Source organism: Oryza brachyantha, chromosome 2 (assembly GCF_000231095.2).
Source record: "Oryza brachyantha chromosome 2, ObraRS2, whole genome shotgun sequence".
Lineage (NCBI taxonomy): Eukaryota > Viridiplantae > Streptophyta > Magnoliopsida > Poales > Poaceae > Oryza > Oryza brachyantha.
This window is the reverse complement of record NC_023164.2, coordinates 9,808,070-9,828,795: the sequence shown is the minus strand read 5'-3', so window position 1 is coordinate 9,828,795 and position 20,726 is coordinate 9,808,070.

Here is a 20,726-nt window from a genome sequence, read left to right as displayed (position 1 = left end):
ATTGCCCGTCCATACTCCATCACGCCTACCCTTGCCTGGTGTCACGCCCAGAAATTTACACCAAATTTACACCAAATTTACACCACGGTGACGGCGCATCGCGGCGACGGCGGCGTCGGCCGGGCGGCGCGCGCACGAAGGAAGAGCTGGGGAGGATGCAGCAGGGCGGCGGTGCGGGAAAGTGGGGGCGGCAAAATGACGGCGTGACGGCGACGACGTCGGGCGGCGACCCGGCGGCGGCGGTGCGTGGCTCCTGGCGCTTGCCGACGGCACGGGGAGGTCTGCAGCGGCGGTGAAGAGGGAAGAAAGAGGGAGAGAGGAGAGGAGAGCTCACCAGCGGCGACGGAAGGCGACAGCACGTCGGCGAGGAAGAGGCGGAGGTGGAGACGCGGACGAGCGGCGACTTGCGACGTTTGGTGGCGAGATCGGCCAACGGCGTTGAGACGACGGGCACGGCGGCGGGAGGGACGAAGGGGCGGCGACAACGCTCGGGTGCACACCGGCAGCGACAGAGGCCGGCGGGAGATCAGCGAGGTAGGGGCGGTGGTGGTGACGCAGGTGGGCGGCGACGTCCGACGGCCGACGAGGAGATCGGCGGCTGGCGGCGAGGGAGGGAAGCTTCGGGCGGAGAGGGGGAAAGTGGCGGCGAGGCGGCGGCGCGGGGATTTTATAGGGTGGTGGCGCCGGCTAGGGCGGGGCGGCCGGTGGAGACCGAGTCGACGACGCGGCAAACTCGGCGGCGGGAGTTGCGGCGGCGGGGGTTGCGGCGGTGGTTGCAGCGGCGTCGCGGCGTCCGGAGGAGTCGGGCGGAGGCGGACTCGGCCGGCGCGGCGCGGCGCGGGCGTGGGCGCTGGCGAAGCTTGGTCGCTGACAGGTAGGACCCACCTGTCAGTGGCGCAAGGGAGGAGGGAGGCGAGACGGACTCGTGGGCGCGGGCGTGGCGAGCGAGCGGGCGAGCTGGCGAGCTGGGCCGGGCGGCGGCCCAGGCGGAGGCGCGCGCAGGCGGAGGAGGCCGGAGCCGGTCGGCTGGGCCGGCCGAGAGGAAGTGGGCCGGCTCGGCTGGGTCGGCCCGGGAAGGGGAAAAAGAGAAAGAAAAAGGAAAAGAAAAGGGAGGGAGGAAAATTGGACTTCGGCCCAATTTGAGAAGGAAGGGAAAAAGAAAGGAAAAAGGAGGGAAAAAGGAAAACCCCACTTTTGCCGAGTTTTAAATTAATTTGTTTGGCCAAATTTTATACTTCTGCAATTTGAATTTAAATCCAGTTAGTCGATTTGCGAGCCTTGATTTAGTTAAATTAGGTTCTTTTAGAGGGATTTTTCCTAAGTTAATTAAGCCAATTGTTATTTACGAATTTCTTTTACGATTTTAGGCTTGGGATAAAACTCCGGGCGTGACAAATCCACCCCCCTTAACAGAATCTCATCCTCGAGATTCGGAGGAGCTGTTAAAGAGGTGCAGATAAGCAGCCTAGAGTTGGCAGAACTTACCTGGAACAAACTCGGGTGCGGCTTGAGTTTCCTTGGCTGAGACTTGGTTGACTTGGGCTTGCATGATTCCTGGTTTGTTGCGTCTTGGCTGTGGACACTCCTTGGCGAAGTGACCCGGTTTGTTGCAGTTGAAACAAACCCCTGGCTTCTGAGCTGGTGTTGTCTGGCTTGGCGGTGGTAGTGCTAATAAGGACTGCAGGTGTCCTCCATTGTTGTCGTTGTCGTGGGGGTTGTAGTTGCTTGGGTTGAAAGGTCGGTGTTGACGAACAATCAGTGTCAAAGACCCCTGCTGTTGTCCAAAGTGCAAACGTGGCTTCTGGTTCTTTCCTGTGTTGACTTGTTCCGCTTTTCTCTTGCGATCCATCTGGTTGCACTGGTCCTCCAGGCAGATTGCTTTGTCTACTAACTTATCAAAGTCCGCAAAATCCCTTGAGATCAGCTGTTTGGTCAGGTCATCATCCAATCCTTCAAGAAACTTCTCTTGTCTTTCAGCATCGGTGCGCACATCTTCCGGGGCATAACGTGCAAGGCGGTTGAACTCATGGAGATACTCTGTAACTGTCATGTCCCCTTGTTGTAGATCACGAAACTCACGCTTCTTGTGTGCCACTATTCCATCCGGCACATGGGTTTTCCGAAAACTATTGCAGAACTCATCCCAAGTGATATCTGTAGTGGCAGTCCGAGTAGCCAAAAGGTTATCCCACCAAACGGAGGCGGGTCCCATCAGTTGGTGAGTCGCGAAAGCGACCTTCTCTTGATCACTGCACTCCAAGAGATTCAGCTTCTTTTCGATTGCATGTAGCCAGTCATTTGCTTCCATCGGGTTGGTTGTGCTCCCAAACGGCGGCGGTCGAACTCGAAGAAACTCTGGTAACCTTGACTGTGCTGGTGGTGGTCCTTGGTGTTGATTCTGCTGCTGATTCATCAAAAGCTGCATCATCTGTTGGTGTTGTTGTTGCATCTGTTGCATCATCATGGTCATCATCTGAGCCTGGTTGGCTAGAGCTTGGGCAATCGTCGGGTCCTCTTGTTGCGGCGGTGGTGATCCATTGCGCGAACCTTCATGGTTTTCTTGACTTCTAGTTGCTCCAATGTTGTTGCGGTTACTGTTCCTTGTGTTCACCATCTGAGCAGAAGGGGAGAACAAAGGGGAGGAGAAAATCAAAGGGGTTTTTCTGAATTATTCAACTGAAATTTTCTGATCTTGATTAAAACACTTAAAAGAGCACTCAACCCCTGGTGGTACGACCATAACGCCTCCACTTGTTATGGTGAACCACTAACCCCAAAACAAACCTACACACACAAAAACTACCAAGCAACGACTAAAAGACGATGCTAGGGTAACGTCTACGGCTCGAAACGGCTGCGACGACCGAAGAAGCAAAGCTTGACTCTTCAACGACTCCATCTTCAACTTGAGAGCGACGCTTGGAGTAGCGAAGACCTGACTCTTCACTTGAATCTTCGGTCTTGACACTTGATCGACTGAAGTTGTTGACGACTGCTGCGACGAAGGCACGGGCTCGTCGGTGGGATGACACACATATAGAGAGATCAAGGTTTGGGAAGCAAGTATGCTCAGTAAATTTTCAAAACCAAAAGACTCGACTCTTTTTTTTTTAAAACGACTCAAATTTTTCAAAACCTAATGCATATGACAGAAGGCTCCTAGGGTTTCCATTTGGCTCATCCTACGGTCAAGATTGGCTCTAATACCAACTTGTCACGCCAAGAAATTTACACCAAATTTCTGAACAATAGCATGTATTAAATCTCGGTCCAGGCATCAGCCCGAGTACACACTATGACAAATTAATACACAGTTCCACGACTTAAAAACAAATAAAAACAATTATCTATCGAAATGCGGCGGAAAAGGAAAACAAGACTAGACCATCTAATCTTCAGCTTCAGCTTGTGATGACGGCTCCACACCACAGGCATTCTCGACGACGGACTGAACCTTACTTCAACCTTCGGAACAACCTTCTGACTCAGGCTCTAGGACTTGCTCTGGTGGGGGAAAAATTAAGCAAGGCTGAGTACAAACCACCGTACTCAACAAGTAACACCCAAGAGAGGGAGAATAATGAATGCAATAGGGTAACAAGGATAGGCTAAGGTTAACTTGCACAAAAGCTGCGGTAATTTAGCAAACAGTAGATAAAATAGACTGAAATAAAAGTAAAGTAACATTTAAAATAATCATCAACTGCTCAACGTTACACCACGTTGCAACAGGCCCAAACCACTGTCGAACGTTACACCACGTAGCGACAGGGTCAACCCTCTGCCCAACGTTAAACCACGTTGCGACAGACCCAAACCACTGCCAACGTTACACCACATTGCGCAGGGTCAAACCAGTTCCAAGATTAATAAAATTATTAAAGGGGTTCAACTAATCCCAGTGAGTCTGCCAGTTCGCCCAATAACCGCGGGCACGGCTATTCGAATAGTTTTACTCTGCAGAGGTGTACAACTTTACCCACAAGACATGGCTGCCAAGCATGTTACCATGCCCCAACGTATCACCACGATACCTCAGTACGGAAACCATGATAAGACCTTTCACCTAGCCCTCCCTAGACAATCGCACCACACTTAAGGTTTCACCCCCTCCTTTACACCAAGTCGGGCAGTCCCCTCTTGTGCCTTGGTAGATCCGGAAGCAGCAGAGGCTTTCGTTACACCACGATTGCCCGTCCATACTCCATCACGCCTACCCTTGCCTGGGTACGTCGAATAGGGACAAGCTAGATTACGAGTCTCACCGTTGCCCATTCTGGCTTGTGGTTAGTACATGTAAGACCTTCAGGGTTTCCTGAGAACCGGTCCTTAATTGCCATGGGCACGACTCGCAAAACCATGCACCCACAGCCCACCATAAGCAATATTTTAGTTGTCATTAATCCACATCGGGGAATTAATAATGATTCCAACCATTAACGGTCTATCAAAGTTCAAGAAATAATTAAACAATATTTGGTGAGCTAGTTGAACTAAGCATGGCTAAGCATTGACTAACCCTAAGTCTAGTCAAATTAACCCTGGGATGACAAAAATAATAAATGGGGATCAACGGGTATATAGGTAATTGCCCAATAGCTAAATAAAGTAAATAGATTTGCATAAAACAATGCATGTTTAAATGTAAAAGCGGGGGATTTTATAATCATAGGTTCAATATGATCAAAGAAGGGTGCCACTTGCCTTGCTTAGACCCACGAGGAACTTCGGCGACGACTTCGAGAACGAACGGCGCTGCGACGGGGTCAAAACCTACGACAAACAAGGCAAAATAAGAAAAACAGGCTATAAAACTACTGAAACAGAGAAAGAAACTATTTTTAATGGATTCTTGGTATTTTTCTGGATTTAATGAAACTTGAATGGACCTAAACGGAGACTAGATGAATTACTTATGAATTTTAGAAGTTTTCTGGGTTTTTAAACTAAACAGAAAAGTCCTAAATCAATTATTGCGCAATTAATGGGGCTGCTGATGTCAGCGAGGAGAGAGGAAGGGAATGCTGACATCCGGGTCCCACTGGACAGTGAGACAAGAGGAGGAGAGGGGCTGACAAGGGGGCCCAGGGGGAGAGAGAAAGGGGGAGATGGAGGGAGCTGATGGAGCGGGCCCCACCTGGCAGAGAGAGGTGGTGGCTGGTTAGTGGGCCCTGCCAACCAGAGGGGAGGCAGAGCAGCGGAGAGGGGTGGAGAGCTCGGCCGACGGCGCGGCGAGTGGGCGGTGGTGGGCGGCAGCCGGCGTCGGCGGCAACGGGCCCCGGTGGCAGCGACTAGACGGCGACGGTGGCGCATGGTGGGCGGCGACCAGCGGGCGGCGGCGCATGGTGGGCGATGACCGATGGGCGGCGCGGAGAGGAGGACATCGGCCGACGGCGCGGGGCGGAGACTGCGACGACACGGCGAACGCGGGTGCACCCTGGCAACGGCGGGGTCGCGTCGGCGATGGTGAGGCGAGGGAGACGACACCGGGACGGACGGTGGCGACGGAGAAGGTAGTGACGGCGAAGGGACTGCGATAACAACAAGAGCGTGCACGCGCGTGGCGGCTGCGTCAGCTTGGCAGTGGTGCCCGCAGGGGGAGAAAGAGGGGAAAAGGATGGCGGTGGCTCACCGGCGACGAGAACGGCGATGACGAGTCGGTGGGATCGGGTGGCGGCGGAGGACATTGGCCGACGGCGAGCGGCGGGGCGCACTCGCGGTGGCACGAAGAAACAGAGGAAGGGAGGATAGCGGGCTCACCGGGGTGGCGCGGCGACAATGGCCGATGCGACGAGATCGATCGGCGCTGGGCGACGGTGGCGCGGCAGACTCGGCGGCGGAGCAGCGTCGGCGGCGCGAGGGAGAGGGGAATTTAGAGGTGGCGGCTACCGCGCGTAGGGCGGGGAGGCGGTGACGGCGCATCGCGGCGACGGCGGCGTCGGCCGGGCGGCGCGCGCACGGAGGAAGAGCAGGGGGGATGCAGCAGGGCGGCGGTGCGGGAAAGCGGGGGCGGCAAAATGACGGCGTGACGGCGACGACGTCGGGCGGCGACCCGGCGGCGGTGGTGCGTGGCTCCTGGCGCTTGCCGACGGCACGGGGAGGTCTGCAGCGGCGGCGAAGAGGGAAGAAAGAGGGAGAGAGGAGAGGAGAGCTCACCAGCGGCGACGGAAGGCAACAGAGGGAGAGAGGAGAGGAGAGCTCACCAGGGGCGGCAAAATGACGGCGTGACGGCGACGACGGCTGGCGGCGACGGAGGGAAGCTTCGGGCGGAGAGGGGGAAAGTGGCGGCGAGGCGACGGCGCGAGGATTTTATAGGGTGGTGGCGCCGGCTAGGGCGGGGCGGCCGGTGGAGACCGAGTCGACGACACGGCGAACTCGGCGGCGGGAGTTGCGGCGGCGGGGGTTGCGGCGGTGGTTGCAGCGGCAGCGCGGCGTCTGGAGGAGTCGAGCGGAGGCGGACTCGGCCGGCGCGGCGCGGCGCGGGCGCGGGCGCTGGCGAAGCTTGGTCGCTGACAGGTAGGACGCACCTGTCAGTGGCGCAAGGGACGAGGGAGGCGAGACGGACTCGCGAGCGCGGGCACGGCGAGCGTGCGGGCGAGCTGGCGAGCTGGGCCGGGCGGCGGCCCAGGCGGAGGCGTGCGCAAGCGGAGGAGGCCGGAGCCGGTCGGCTGGGCCGGCCGAGAGGAAGTGGGCCGGCTCAGCTGGGCCGGCCCGGGAAGCGGAAAAAGAGAAAGAAAAAGGAAAAGAAAAGGGAGGGAGGAAAATTGGACTTCGGCCCAATTTGAGAAGGAAGGGAAAAAGAAAGGAAAAAGGAGGGAAAAAGGAAAACCCCACTTTTGCCGAGTTTTAAATTAATTTGTTTGGCCAAATTTTATACTTCTGCAATTTGAATTTAAATCCAGTTAGTCGATTTGCGAGCCTTGATTTAGTTAAATTAGGTTCTTTTAGAGGGATTTTTCCTGAGTTAATTAAGCCAATTGTTATTTACGAATTTCTTTTACGATTTTAGGCTTGGGATAAAACTCCTGGCGTGACAGTGGAGGAGGCTGAAGCCGGTGCCGACTCCATAGTTTGGATGTTTGACCTGCAAATAGGAAATATAGCCATTAGCAATAACCTGTCTTTTGCAAGACATTTGTTTGTCTATAATGTAAATTGTTTTGCTATTGCTTTAAGTCTTTATTCGATTTATATCTCACAATCTGAAATTGGCTGTGTAAACTTGTGTTGTGTACCCATCCCGATAGCCCCCGAGTAGATTTAGCCAGCGCGGAGCGTAGCGTATTACTCGGTTTGGTACGGTAAGTAGGGCATAGCCACGAAGTTTGTTTAGCTTTATTCAGATATTGATCTCGTGATCAAAAAAGAGCTTTTAAACAACAGACTTCAAAAGAACCGTATGACTATATACAGTGTAGCCCCCCGACTGGCTTGCTGAGGGTGAGAACCACTCGGCGTGGGCAGTCGAAGGATGGAGAAAGAGGAAACTTTTATAGAAAATATACTAAGTATGAAAGGGACTTAGCTGTTCGATATTCCATAAGTTCTCTCGTTGATGGCGGCCGACATGTGGATGTGGTGACGATCTTGATGTTGAAGAGAGACATGGCCGACATGGTAAATAGATTACCACTTAGCGGCGACGAAGTCGATGCGTCCAACATGATGGCGGTGCATGCATTCGGTGCGGTGATGAGATCACCACTCGGCGAGGATGAAGTCAGATGTGGCCGAGTTGGCGAAGAGATCTCCATTCGGCCATGATGATCTCGGCGGTGATGAAGTTGATGAAGAACCTACGACCTTCTGTTGGAAACTATGGTCATTGGTGACCACTCGTTTCATCTTGACCACTCGGCGGACTTCAATCATGTTGTGGGTTAACCTATTTGCTTGGAGTCTTTTACTATTGTATGTTTCTTAGTCGTGAGATGAGTTGGCTTCGTAGCGTGTGCCCATCCCGACAGCCCCCAGGCGGACTTAGCCAGCGCGGAGCGTGGCGTCGTTTACCCGATTCGGTACAGTAAGTAGGGTGTCGCCACGAAGTCGTATAACCGCATCCAGACGTCGATCCAGTGAACAGATGAAGAGCTCATGAGCAGTAGATTTGACTTTCCCGATTCATGTCGTCCGAGTCGTCGTGCCTGTTGGGACAAGATGCAGAGATTGCATCTGTCGATGCGGCATAGGATTTAGCCATGTCAAAGAGATCCTTGATAGTGGTTGGCTCTTGGCGAGTGAATTTCGCAATGAATGGCTCATTTCACACGCCTTTGCGAAAGGCGACGATGACTACGTCGTCCTTGATGTTGGGGATGGAATTGCGAACCTCAGAGAACCGTTTGACATAGGCCCGGAGAGATTCGTTCTTCTTCTGTTGGACCTGGTAAAGGTCGTATTTGGGTCATGGACTATCGTAAGTGCCCTAGAAGTTGGCTATGAACCGATTGCGGAGTTCTGCCCAGGAGTCAACAGACTATTTAGGGAGCCCCAACAACCAATGCCTAGCCGAGTCATCCAGAGCGCCCGGTAGATAGTTGGCCATTCCTTTAGTGTCACCACCGGCTGCTCGGATAGCCGTGGTGTACACCGTTAGCCAAGCCTTGGGGTCGGTGGAGCCGTCATACCTCTTGATACCAGTTGGCTTGAAACCAGTCGGCCAAGTAAGCTGGCTCAAGTTTTTGGTAAAGGCCGCTACACTGTCGACCATGTCGGTGTCCGAGCTCTCGGGTGACCGATGCCTAGACCCCCGGCTATGGCTCTGATGTTCACGGTCCTGACAACAACATTCCTGATAGGCTTGACATTGATGTTCGATCTTTCAACGGAGGTTGAAGCTATCTTCTTGGTAGACACGCTTCTTCTCGGCCTCAAGGTCTTGGCGTTGTTTATCCAGTCAGCGGATTTCTTCATTGAGGCGGCGTTGTTTACTGGCTATGTCTTTCCTCTGCTCTGGGTCGGGAGATGTTCGACGCGATCTGTTACAAGTCGGTGGCCGAGATCCAGATGGTCGTTTGGAAACGTTCGAACTAGATTGGGGTGACCTAAACGACTGAGCCTCCGACCGTACCGGTGGTGTTCCCGAGTTGCGTTGCAACGAGTATTGGACCGCAGCTGTTGTCACCAGGTTTCAACCATCGGTAGATCTTGTTGAGGTAGCTGCTGAACGACGTTGCCGAGTAGATCCGCCGCCACTTGGACGTTTTGTTGAGGGGTCTTAAAAACTGCATGCCCCTCAACACGAGTGTGGAGTAGATCGCGCTGCACTTTGCGCGGCTAGCTCCATAGACACTCATGAGGTTGATTCTCATGTTGGCGTCTGGCCTCGTCTTCAAGTCGATGGCGTTCGTCTTCTTGCCGCTGTCCTCCGGCCAGCTTGGCTGCTTGCTCCTCTTGCCGCTTCTTCTCAGCCTCGTTCGTTGTTGCCCGAGTGATGGTGAAGACCTCTCTGGGGGGACGAAGCTTCCCGAGCTGTTGTAGGTGTCTGATGCAGCGACTCGAGCAGTCAGCTTTGCATTGACCTCAACCCCGAGCGGTGCAGGTGCCGACTCAGGAGGCTGTAGCTCGGTGTGGTGAGATCTAGATTGGATCTCATCTTGAAACAGCGCCGAGTTGTCTGGTTCGAAGCGGCACACCTCCTCCTCAGGCCCAGATGAATCTAAACACGTGTAGGAGAGCGCACCACCCTGATCAGCGAGGAATCTGATGCCACCAAACTTGAAGGTTTGCCCTAGGACAAACTTTGTCTTCATGATCTTCGAGTTTGGGTCCATTGATCTCGTTGAAGACCTCGACGTAGCTTCTCTTACCTGGCGCACCAACTGTCGACGATTTGGATGTCAGCAATATATATGGGGTGGCTAGCGAGGCGTCAAGATCGATGGTTAGGATGAAGACAGGGTTACCCAGGTTTAGGCTCTCGACTAGCGAGATAATACCCTACTTCTGCTTGACGATTGTATTCGATTGTGGACAGATCAACTAGAGCATAGCTGATATGAATATGTCGTTTGTCTGGCCGTCTATTTGCCGTCCCCATGAGGGGTGCCCCTGTCCCCCTTATATAGTGGGGGATAGGGCTTACAGATAGAGTCCTAATCTGATGAGACTAAGATCTATTCTAATTCGGTTACAACTCGGATCCAGTACATGCGGCATGTAATCCTACAGTTACCAACCTCCGATTGTTCCCATACAAATATAATCTCCTTCCTATTCGGTACTGTCACACCCAAAAATTCCTCACACGAATTTCTGAACTTAATTGTGTATTAAATCCCTTTCCAGGACCAGCCAGGGTACACAAAAAGACAATGTTGATTACATAACCATCGTTCTTAGAAACAACTGAAAATTACACTTATTCTAGCGGAAATGCAGCGGAAAGAAAAACAAAGGGGTAGACTAGCTCCAGCGGGTACGGCTCCAGTCCACAGGCAACACTTCGACGGCGGAACAGCTCACTCCTGAGAGGCACCTCCATCGGACTCGACTTCTAGCTCTGGGTGGGAAAGTTAAGCAAGGTTGACTACAAACTACCGTACTCAACAAGTAACACGGACAAGGGGAAGAATAAATGATGCAACGGGATTTACAAGGACAGGCTAAGGTTAGTTGCAATAAAGCAGCAGTTTAAATAAATAACAGAGCTTAAAGAATAAAGGTAATTAAGTACAGTAAAGCATAAATAAAATAAGCAGTTCTAAAGTACCACAACACTGTCCAACGTTACACCACGTTGCAACAGGCCCAACCACTACTCAACGTTACACCACGTTGCAGTAGTCCCGAGTGACAACCAATTACTCAAATTATTAAGGTTCACTAATCACAGTGAAGCTGGGAGTTCGCCCTTAACCGTGGGCACGGCTATTCGAATAGTTTATACTCTGATCAGAGGTGTACTACTGTACCCACAAGACACGACTCCACTACACTTGAACGTGCACCGACATACCACCACGGCATACCGGAAAGGAGACCGTGATAGGACCCGTTACACAACCCTCCCTATTTAATCGTACCACACTTCAGGTTTCACCCCCTCCTTTACACCAAGTCGGGCAGTCCCCTCTTGTGTCTTGGTAGATCCGAAAGCAGGAGAAGCTTTCGTTACACCACGATTGCCCGTCCATACTCCATCACGCCTACCCTTGCCTGGGTACGTCAAATAGTTCGAAGTCATGCTCCAAATCCCACCTTACCCATTTCGGCATGTGGTTAGCACTTATTTACTTCCAGGGTTTCCCGTGAACCGGTCCTTAATTACCATGGGTGCGACTCTCAAAACCATGCACCCACAGCCCACCATTATCAATATTTTAGTTGACATTAACCCGAACCGGGTAGTGAATCAGTATCTCAGCTATTCAGAACTAAGCATGATTAAATGTGATCCCATGAGCTATTTGTTCTAAGCATGGCTAAGCATTAACCTAGGCCTGACTCTAATCAAGTTACCCCTGGTCCAGTAATGAATAAAGTTGGATAAACAACGGTATAATAATAAGGTTTACCCGAAAATAGCATAAAGTAAGAACTTTAATTAAAACAATGCATATTTGAAATAAATAAGCGGGGAATTTGCAATAATGGGTTCAATATGTTCAAGGATGAGTGTCACCTGCCTTGCTCTGGCCCTTGGGGAACTTCGGCGATGATCTCGAAGTAAACCGGCTCTTCGGCGGGGTCCGAATCTGTCACACCCGGAGTTTCGTCCCAAGCCTAAATCGTAAAAAGGAATCCGTAAATAACAATTGGCTTAATTAACTCAGGAAAAATCCCTCTAAAAGGATTAATTCACTTAAATCGTGGCTCGCAAATCGACTAACAGGATTTAAATTCAAATTGCAGAAGTATAAAATTTGGCCAAACAAATTAATTTAAAACTCGGCAAAAGTGGGGTTTTCCTTTTTCCTTCCTTTTTCCTTTCCTTTTCCCTTCCTTCTCAAATTGGGCCGAAGTCCAATTTTCCTCCCTCTCTCTTTTTCCTTTTTCTTTCTCTTTTTTTTCCTTCCCGGGCCGGCCCAGCCGAGCCGGCCCATCCTCCTCCTCGGCCGGCCCAGCCGAGCAGGCCTCCCCCGCCCGCCGCGCGCGCCCCCGCCTGGGCCGCCGCTCGGCCCAGCTCGCCGCGTCGCCCGCGCCGCGAGTCCGCGTCGCCTCCCTCCTCTCTCCCGCGCCACTGACAGGTGGGGCCCACCTGTCAGTGACTGTTTCGCCGCTCGCCCGCGCCGCGCCGCGTCCGAGTCCGCGTCGCCGCCGCGCCGCAACCGCCGCCGCCGTATCCGCCGCCGCCGAGTCCGCGTCGTCGCCGACTCGGTCTCCAACCTCCGCCCGCCCTAGCCGGTCGCCGCCACCCTATAAATCCCGCGTCGCCGCGCGCCGTCGCTCGCTCTCCATCGTCGCTCGAGTCGCCGCCGCGCTGCCGCCGTTCGTCGCCACCGCGCAATCTCGTCGCCCGTCGCCGGTCGTCGCCGCTCTGTTGCGTCACCACCTCCGTCCCTCTGTCGCCGACTTGTTGCCACTCTCGCCGTCGCCAGGGAGTCTCCTCGGCGCCGCGCGTTCCCTCGTCGCCCGGCCGCCGCCGCGTCTCGCCCGTCGCTGCCGCCGATCGATCTCCACCGCCACCACCGATCTCCCGCACCCGCCCGCGTCGCCACCTTCGCCTCGGTCTCGCCGACCCGTCCGCGCCCTCGCCGCCGCCGGTGAGCCTCCGCACCCACCTCCCCTCTTTCTCCCCCTTTCCGGCCGACCGCCGCCGAGTCGCGTGCCGTCGCCGGACGAGGCCGAAGCCCGCCGCTCCCGTCGGTCACCGTGGTCGTCGTCGCCTCCGCGTCGCCGACGTCTGGCCGCCGTCTCTTGCGCCCGCGTGTGCCGCGCTGCCGCCGCTCGCCAGTCGCCGTCGCCGCTGTTCTGCCGGGTTGCGCCCGTGCGTCGCCGCCCCGGCCGTCGTCGCCGTCGCGCCGTCGCCGCTCGCCGGTCGTCGCCGTCGCGCCGTCGCCGTCGCGTCGCCGTCGCCGTGCGCCGAAGCCGCCGCGTCGCCCGCCGCTCCCGCCGGTCGCCGCCGTCCGCCGAGCCGCGCGTTCGGTCCCCAGCTCTCTGTTCCCTCTCGCTGACGAGTGGGTCCCACTCGTCAGTCACTCCCCGCGCCCGCTCTCTCTCTCTCCTCCCGGGTCCCGCATGTCAGTCTCTCCCTCCCCCTCTCTCTCACCGACAGGTGGTCCCCACCTGTCAGCCGTCAGCTTCCTCTCTCCTCGCTGACGTCAGCAGCCCCATTAATTGTGCAATAATTGATTTAGGACTTTTCTGTTTAGTTAAAAAACCCAGAAAACTTCTAAAATTCATAAGTAATTCATCTAGTCTCCGTTTAGGTCCATTCAAATTTCATTAAATTCATAAAATTATCAAGAATCCATTAAAAATAGTTTCTTTTGCTGTTTTAGTAGAGTTTGTACCTGTTTTATTTATTTTTGTGCTCTGTCGCTTAGATTCGGACCCCGCCGAAGAGCCGGTTTACTTCGAGATCGTCGCCGAAGTTCCCCAAGGGCCAGAGCAAGGCAAGTGACACTCATCCTTGAACATATTGAACCCATTATTGCAAATTCCCCGCTTTATTATTTCAAATATGCATTGTTTTAATTAAAGTACTTACTTTATGCTATTTTCGGGTAAACCTTATTATTATGCCGTTGTTTATCCAACTTTATTCATTGCCGGACCAGGGGTAACTTGATTAGAGTCAGGCCTAGGTTAATGCTTAGCCATGCTTAGAATAAATAGCTCATGGGATCACATATAATTATGCTTAGTTCTGAATAGCCGAGACATTGATTCACTACCCGGTTCGGGTTAATGTCAACTAAAATATTGATAATGGTGGGCTGTGGGTGCATGGTTTTGAGAGTCGCACCCATGGCGATTAAGGACCGGTTCACGGGAAACCCTGGAAGTCGATAAGTGCTAACCACATGCCGAAATGGGTAAGGTGGGATTTGGAGCATGACTTCGAACTATTTGACGTACCCAGGCAAGGGTAGGCGTGATGGAGTATGGACGGGCAATCGTGGTGTAACGAAAGCTTCTCCTGCTTCCGGATCTACCGAGGCACAAGAGGGGACTGCCCGACTTGGTGTAAAGGAGGGGGTGAAACCTAAAGTGTGGTACGATTAAATAGGGAGGGTTGTGTAACGGGTCCTATCACGGTCTCCTTTCCGGTATGCCGTGGTGGTATGTCGGCGCACGTTCAAGTGTAGTGGAGTCGTGTCTTGTGGGTACAGTAGTACACCTCTGATCAGAGTATAAACTATTCGAATAGCCGTGCCCACGGTTACGGGCGAACTCCCAGCTTCACTATGATTAGTGAACCCTAATAACTTGAGTAAAATCTGTTGTCACTTGGGACTACTGCAGCGTGGTGTAACGTTGAGTAGTGGTTGGGCCTGTTGCAACGTGGTGTAACGTTGGACAGTGTTGTGGTATTTTACAACTGTTTATTTATTTATGCTTTACTGTATTTAAATTACCTTTATTTCTTTCAGTCTCTGTTATTTATTTAAACTGCTGCTTTGTCGCAACTAACCCTAGCCCGTCCTTGTTAATCCCATTGCATCATTTGTTTTCCCCTTGTCCGTGTTACTTGTTGAGTACGGTGGTTTGTACTCAGCCTTGCTTACCTTTCCCAACCCAGAGCTAGAAGCAGAGTCCGATGGAGGTGCCTCTCAGGAGTGAGCTGTTCCGCCGTCGAAGTGTTGCCTGTGGACTGGAGCCGTACCCGCTGGAGCTAGTCTGCCCCTTTGTTTTTCTTTCCGCTGCATTTCCGCTAGAATAAGTGTAATTTTCAGTTGTTTCTAAGAACGATGGTTATGTAATCAACATTGTCTTTTTGTGTACCCTGGCTGGTCCTGGACAGGGATTTAATACACAATTAAGTTCAGAAATTCAGGTGAGGAATTTCTGGGCGTGACAAGTTGGTATCAGAGCCTCCTTTGACCGTAGGATCAGCCCAATGGAAACCCTAAGAGCCCTCTGCTTTTCATGTTTGTGCATAGTTTGCGAAAGTGGGAGTGTTTTGAAAATGGGTTGGTGTTTTTCAAAAGCGTGAGTGATTTAAAAAGACAAAACCCCTTTTGTTGAAAAGCGTGAGTAAATCGATTTACGGGTAAAACTTTATTTACTTTCTTTCTTTTATGATTTATTTATCTTGAAACAAAATTTTGCATCTATTGATTCCAAATCCTTGTGCTCTTTAGATGGCTGACCACCCCTTGTACCATCGTGGAAACGGAATGGCTGGATTCGTGGCAGAGTTGGCAAGAGTCTCGTTCACCGCAGGATACCCCTATGAGCCGGAGTACACCACGATCCATCCTCTTGAAGGCGAGTTTCCCCACCGAGTAAGATTGGAGCTACATGGAATCCCCGGTTTTCTCCCTAACTTGGAAGCAGAAGGAGCTGGAGGATCACATGAGCATGCCTGCCAGGAAGCTGCCTACAGTCTGATGACAACGCTCAGGGCCAGGCATGACCTGACGTTTCGGCATTCGGCTTACCGGTATCACCCTGGTCGTGGACCCAATTCCATGGTCAGTAGGTTTCGGTCTGCCCGAAGTGAGCAAGACCCTACCTTCGGAAGGATGTGCACGGTGCTGCAGGGTCTCGACCAGATGCATCACGACCTCCACGAAGCGTCCAAGGCTCTGAACGATGCCAAGCTCACCCAGATCGTTCGTCTGCAAGATGAGGTCGACCGCTTGAAGAAGGAGAACGCCAGGCTCAAAGGACTCCCAGAGCCCGGAGGTGCAAGGTGTCGCACTACGGCAAGAAAGCGAACCCGTGGGCCGCCAAGAGTTCAGTCTTACCCCGGTGCCCCGGATGGATCAGGACCCCTGATGCAGATGGTGCCAACCTCTCCGACCCCAGTGCCCGAGGAAGGTGTCTCCCCGTTCAACGCAGCAAGGAACCGCAACAGGGTCGTCACGGTCTCGAGCAGCAGCGAGTCCGCTTCTGGTGAAGATGAAGATGGTCTCCCCAGCAACTCAAGAAGCCGCTCTGAAGACGAGGAAGAAGATCCGTCTCCGGTCGTCGGTCGTCGCTCTCCTTCCGTGCCCTAGACGCCGCCCTTAGCTTCGTTTTAGTCGTTGTGTGCTAGTTTTGGTGTGTTAGGTTTGCTTCGCTTGGGGCTAGTGGTGAACCATAGCAGTAGTGGGGTTATGGTTGTACCGCCAGGAGTTGTGTGGTTTTTAAGTGTGTTTCTTAAGCAAGACAATTACAGTTCACTAATTAAATAAAGCCCCTGTTTGCTTAGTCGTTTCTTTTTCTTCTTTCTCTTTCTGTTCCTCCCGCCCCGCAGGTGGTGAACACCCGCCACGGCAACCGCGACACTGACCAGTCCAGCACCGGAGGACCGCCCCCGCCGCCCCCGCCGCCCCCACCAGAGAACCCGTCGCTTGCCCAGGTTCTTGCTAACCAGACGCAGATGCTCTCTTGGATGATGCAGCAGATGCAACAGCAACAGCAGGGACCACCCCCAGTTCAGTCCAAGTTGCCGGAGTTCCTCCGCGTCCGTCCCCCAACTTTCTCAAGCACCACCAACCCCATGGAGGCAAGTGATTGGCTCCACGCCATTGAGAAGAAGCTCAACTTATTGCAGTGCACTGACCAAGAGAAGGTTTCCTTCGCCGCACATCAATTGATGGGTCCCGCCTCTGCTTGGTGGGATAATTTCCTGGCTACCCGCACTGCTACCACAGAAGTGACTTGGGCGGAGTTCTGTCTTAACTTCCGCAAGGCCCATATTCCCGACGGGATAGTCACCCAGAAGAAGCGTGAGTTCCGCGCTTTGCAACAAGGTACCAAGACAGTAACAGAGTACCTTCATGAGTTCAATCGCCTAGCGCGATACGCTCCTGAGGATGTCCGCACCGACACCGAAAGGCAAGAAAAGTTCCTCGGAGGCTTGGATGATGAACTGAAGAAGCAGTTGCTTTCGGGCGACTATGCTGATTTTGAGAAACTAGTGGACAAGGCCATCCGCCAAGAGGACCAGCACCTCCAGATGGACAAGAAGAGAAAGGCTTCGCAGTTCAGGTCTAACCAGCCGCCTCCTCAGAAGCCCCGATTCCACACCGGTCCCTATCCTCAGAATCAACAGCACGGGCAATCAACCTTCATTGTCCGCCAACATCGTCCTTACAATCCCAACAACTTCTCCAGTGCTTCGTCCCAGCGTGCTCCTACTCAGCGTACTCTTCCTACGCCAGCTCCCCGGCAACAGAATGCTCCTTCACCGACAGCTCAACCTCCTCCAGCCAGGAAGGATGCAGGTGCAAAGCCTGGGGTGTGCTACAACTGTGGCGACCCAGGTCACTTTGCTGACAAGTGCCCGAAGCCGAAGCGCAGTGGGCAAAGGTTCGTGCAAGCTCGCGTGAATCACGTCACCGCCGAAGAAGCACAGGCTGCGCCAGAAGTAATACTGGGTACGTTTCCTGTCAACTCCGTACCTGCTACAGTACTTTTTGATTCTGGTGCTACACACTCTTTTATTTCAAGGAAGTTTGTGGGAATGCTTGGGTTAAAAAGGGAAAAGTTAAGAGACCCGATGCGGGTTAACACTCCAGGGCATAGTATGTTCTCGGACCTTTATAGCCCTGTTGTGCCCATAGAAATCCAAGGGACACCCTTTCTAGCCAATCTCATCCTTCTCGAATCTAAAGACCTAGATGTCATTTTGGGAATGGACTGGCTTACCAAGCATCAAGGAGTGATTGATTGTGCCAAGCGTACAGTCACCTTGACCAGTGAAGAAGGTAAAGTGGTGACTTATCAGTCGCTGGAGTCAGTGTCAACCAGGACTTGTTTGAATCAGATGGAAGCCGAAGAACAACCCTCGGAAAAAGACAAAGACCCAAAGAAGTTGGAAGACATACCAGTGGTTTGTGAGTATCCAGAGGTGTTTCCAGATGATCTCACAACGATGCCGCCAGAAAGAGAGATCGAGTTCCGTATCGACTTGGTACCCGGAACCGCTCCGATCTATAAGAGACCCTATAGGATGGCCGCCAATGAGATGGCAGAAGTGAAGAAGCAAGTGGATGAACAGCTTCAGAAAGGTTACATCCGCCCGAGTACCTCGCCTTGGGGTGCCCCGGTTATTTTTGTTGAGAAGAAGGACAAAACTAAGAGAATGTGTGTGGACTATCGTGCTTTGAACGATGTCACTATCAAGAATAAGTATCCTCTGCCAAGGATTGATGACCTATTTGATCAGTTGAAGGGAGCCAAAGTTTTCTCCAAGATCGATTTGAGATCAGGGTATCACCAGTTGAGAATTCGGGAAGAAGATATCCCTAAGACGGCATTCACTACTCGCTATGGCTTGTATGAGTGTACGGTAATGTCGTTTGGACTTACCAATGCCCCGGCATTCTTCATGAACCTCATGAATAAGGTGTTCATGGAATACCTGGATAAGTTTGTGGTTGTCTTCATCGACGACATTCTTATCTACTCCAAGTCAGAAGAAGAGCACGAGCAACATTTGCGGATTGTGCTAGAAAAGCTAAGAGAACACCAGTTGTATGCCAAGTTCAGCAAGTGTGATTTTTGGCTGCATGAAGTGAAGTTCCTTGGCCATGTGATCAATGCCCAAGGAGTAGCAGTAGACCCCAGCAATGTGGAGTCAGTGATCAAGTGGACCCCGCCTAAGACGGTTTCCCAAATCAGGAGTTTCTTAGGACTTGCGGGCTATTACCGCCGGTTCATCGAGAATTTCTCCAAGATAGCCAAGCCAATGACACAGTTGTTGAAAAAGGAAGAGAAGTTCAAGTGGTCAAGTGAGTGCGATAGGAGTTTTGAAGAGCTCAAGCAAAGGTTGGTTTCGGCACCCGTGTTGGTTTTGCCGGATCAAACGAAGGACTTCCAGGTTTACTTTGACGCATCCAGATCAGGACTGGGATGTGTGCTAATGCAAGAAGGAAAGGTGGTTGCTTACGCCTCTCGTCAGTTGAGACCACATGAGGGTAACTACCCGACTCACGACTTGGAATTAGCAGCTGTGGTGCATGCCCTAAAGATTTGGCGACACTACTTGATCGGTAACAGGTGTGAAGTGTATACGGATCATAAGAGTTTAAAGTATATCTTTACACAACCGGATTTGAATCTCCGTCAGCGAAGATGGTTGGAATTGATCAAGGATTACGATCTAAGTATCCACTACCATCCAGGCAAAGCAAATGTAGTTGCAGATGCCTTGAGCCGGAAGAATTACTGCAACGCTGCGATGTCAACAGAAGTTTGTGAGCAGTTGCAACAGGAGTTTGAACGACTAAATTTGGGTTTAGTCGAAGAAGGTTTTGTGGCAGCCCTAGAAGCGCAGCCCACTTTGGTGGATCAAGTACGCCAATCCCAAGCAAATGATTCGGAGATAGCCGAACTAAAGAAAAATATGCGAGTTGGTAAGGCTCGAGATTTTTCAGAAGATGAACATGGAACAATCTGGATGGGAAACAGGTTGTGCGTACCAGATAACAAGGAGTTGAAGGAGTTGATACTCCAAGAAGCTCATCAAACCCAGTACTCTATTCACCCTGGGAGTACTAAGATGTATCAGGACCTCAAAGAAAAGTTTTGGTGGGTTAGTATGAAGAGAGAGATTGCAGAATACGTCGCCTTGTGCGATGTTTGTCAACGAGTCAAAGCAGAACACCAAAGGCCAGCAGGACTATTGCAACCTCTCCAGATTCCAGAATGGAAATGGGAAGAAATCGGGATGGATTTCATCACTGGTTTACCAAGAACTGCCGCTGGTCATGACTCGATTTGGGTAATTGTTGATCGATTGACAAAGGTCGCTCATTTCATACCAGTTCACACTACCTACTCAGGGAAAAGATTAGCCGAGATTTACTTGGCTAGGATCATGTGTCTACATGGAGTACCGAAGAAGATCGTTTCTGACCGTGGGAGTCAGTTTACTTCAAAGTTTTGGCAGAAGCTACAGGAAGAATTGGGAACCCGACTGAACTTCAGTACGGCTTATCATCCCCAGACAGATGGTCAGACAGAGAGGGTAAATCAGATTCTTGAAGATATGCTCAGAGCTTGCGCTCTCGACTTTGGTGGAACTTGGGATAAGAATCTACCGTATGCAGAGTTCTCATACAACAACAGTTATCAAGCCAGTCTGCAGATGGCACCTTTTGAAGCATTGTATGGGCGAAAATGTCGTACACCCCTCTTCTGGGATCAAACAGGAGAACGTCAAGTTTTTGGGACTGAAGTTCTAAGCCAAGCGGAAGAAAAGGTCAGAATAATCCGTGAAAGGTTGAAAACGGCCCAAACCAGACAGAAGAGTTATGCGGATAATCGTCGAAGGGACTTAGCCTTCGAAGCAGGAGACTATGTGTACCTCCGCGTCACACCTTTGCGAGGAGTGCACCGGTTTCAGACTAAAGGAAAATTGGCACCACGTTTCGTGGGACCATACCGGATAGTGGAACGCAGGGGAGAGGTTGCGTATCAGCTGGAACTCCCCGCTAACATGGCCGGAATCCATGACGTGTTCCATGTGTCGCAGCTCAAGAAGTGTCTCCGTGTGCCTGAGGAACAGACCAACTCCGAGCACATCGATCTGCAGGAAGATCTAACTTTCGTGGAGAAGCCAGCACGGATTCTAGAAACTAGTGAAAGGAAGACTCGGAACCGTGTGATCAGATTCTACAGAGTTC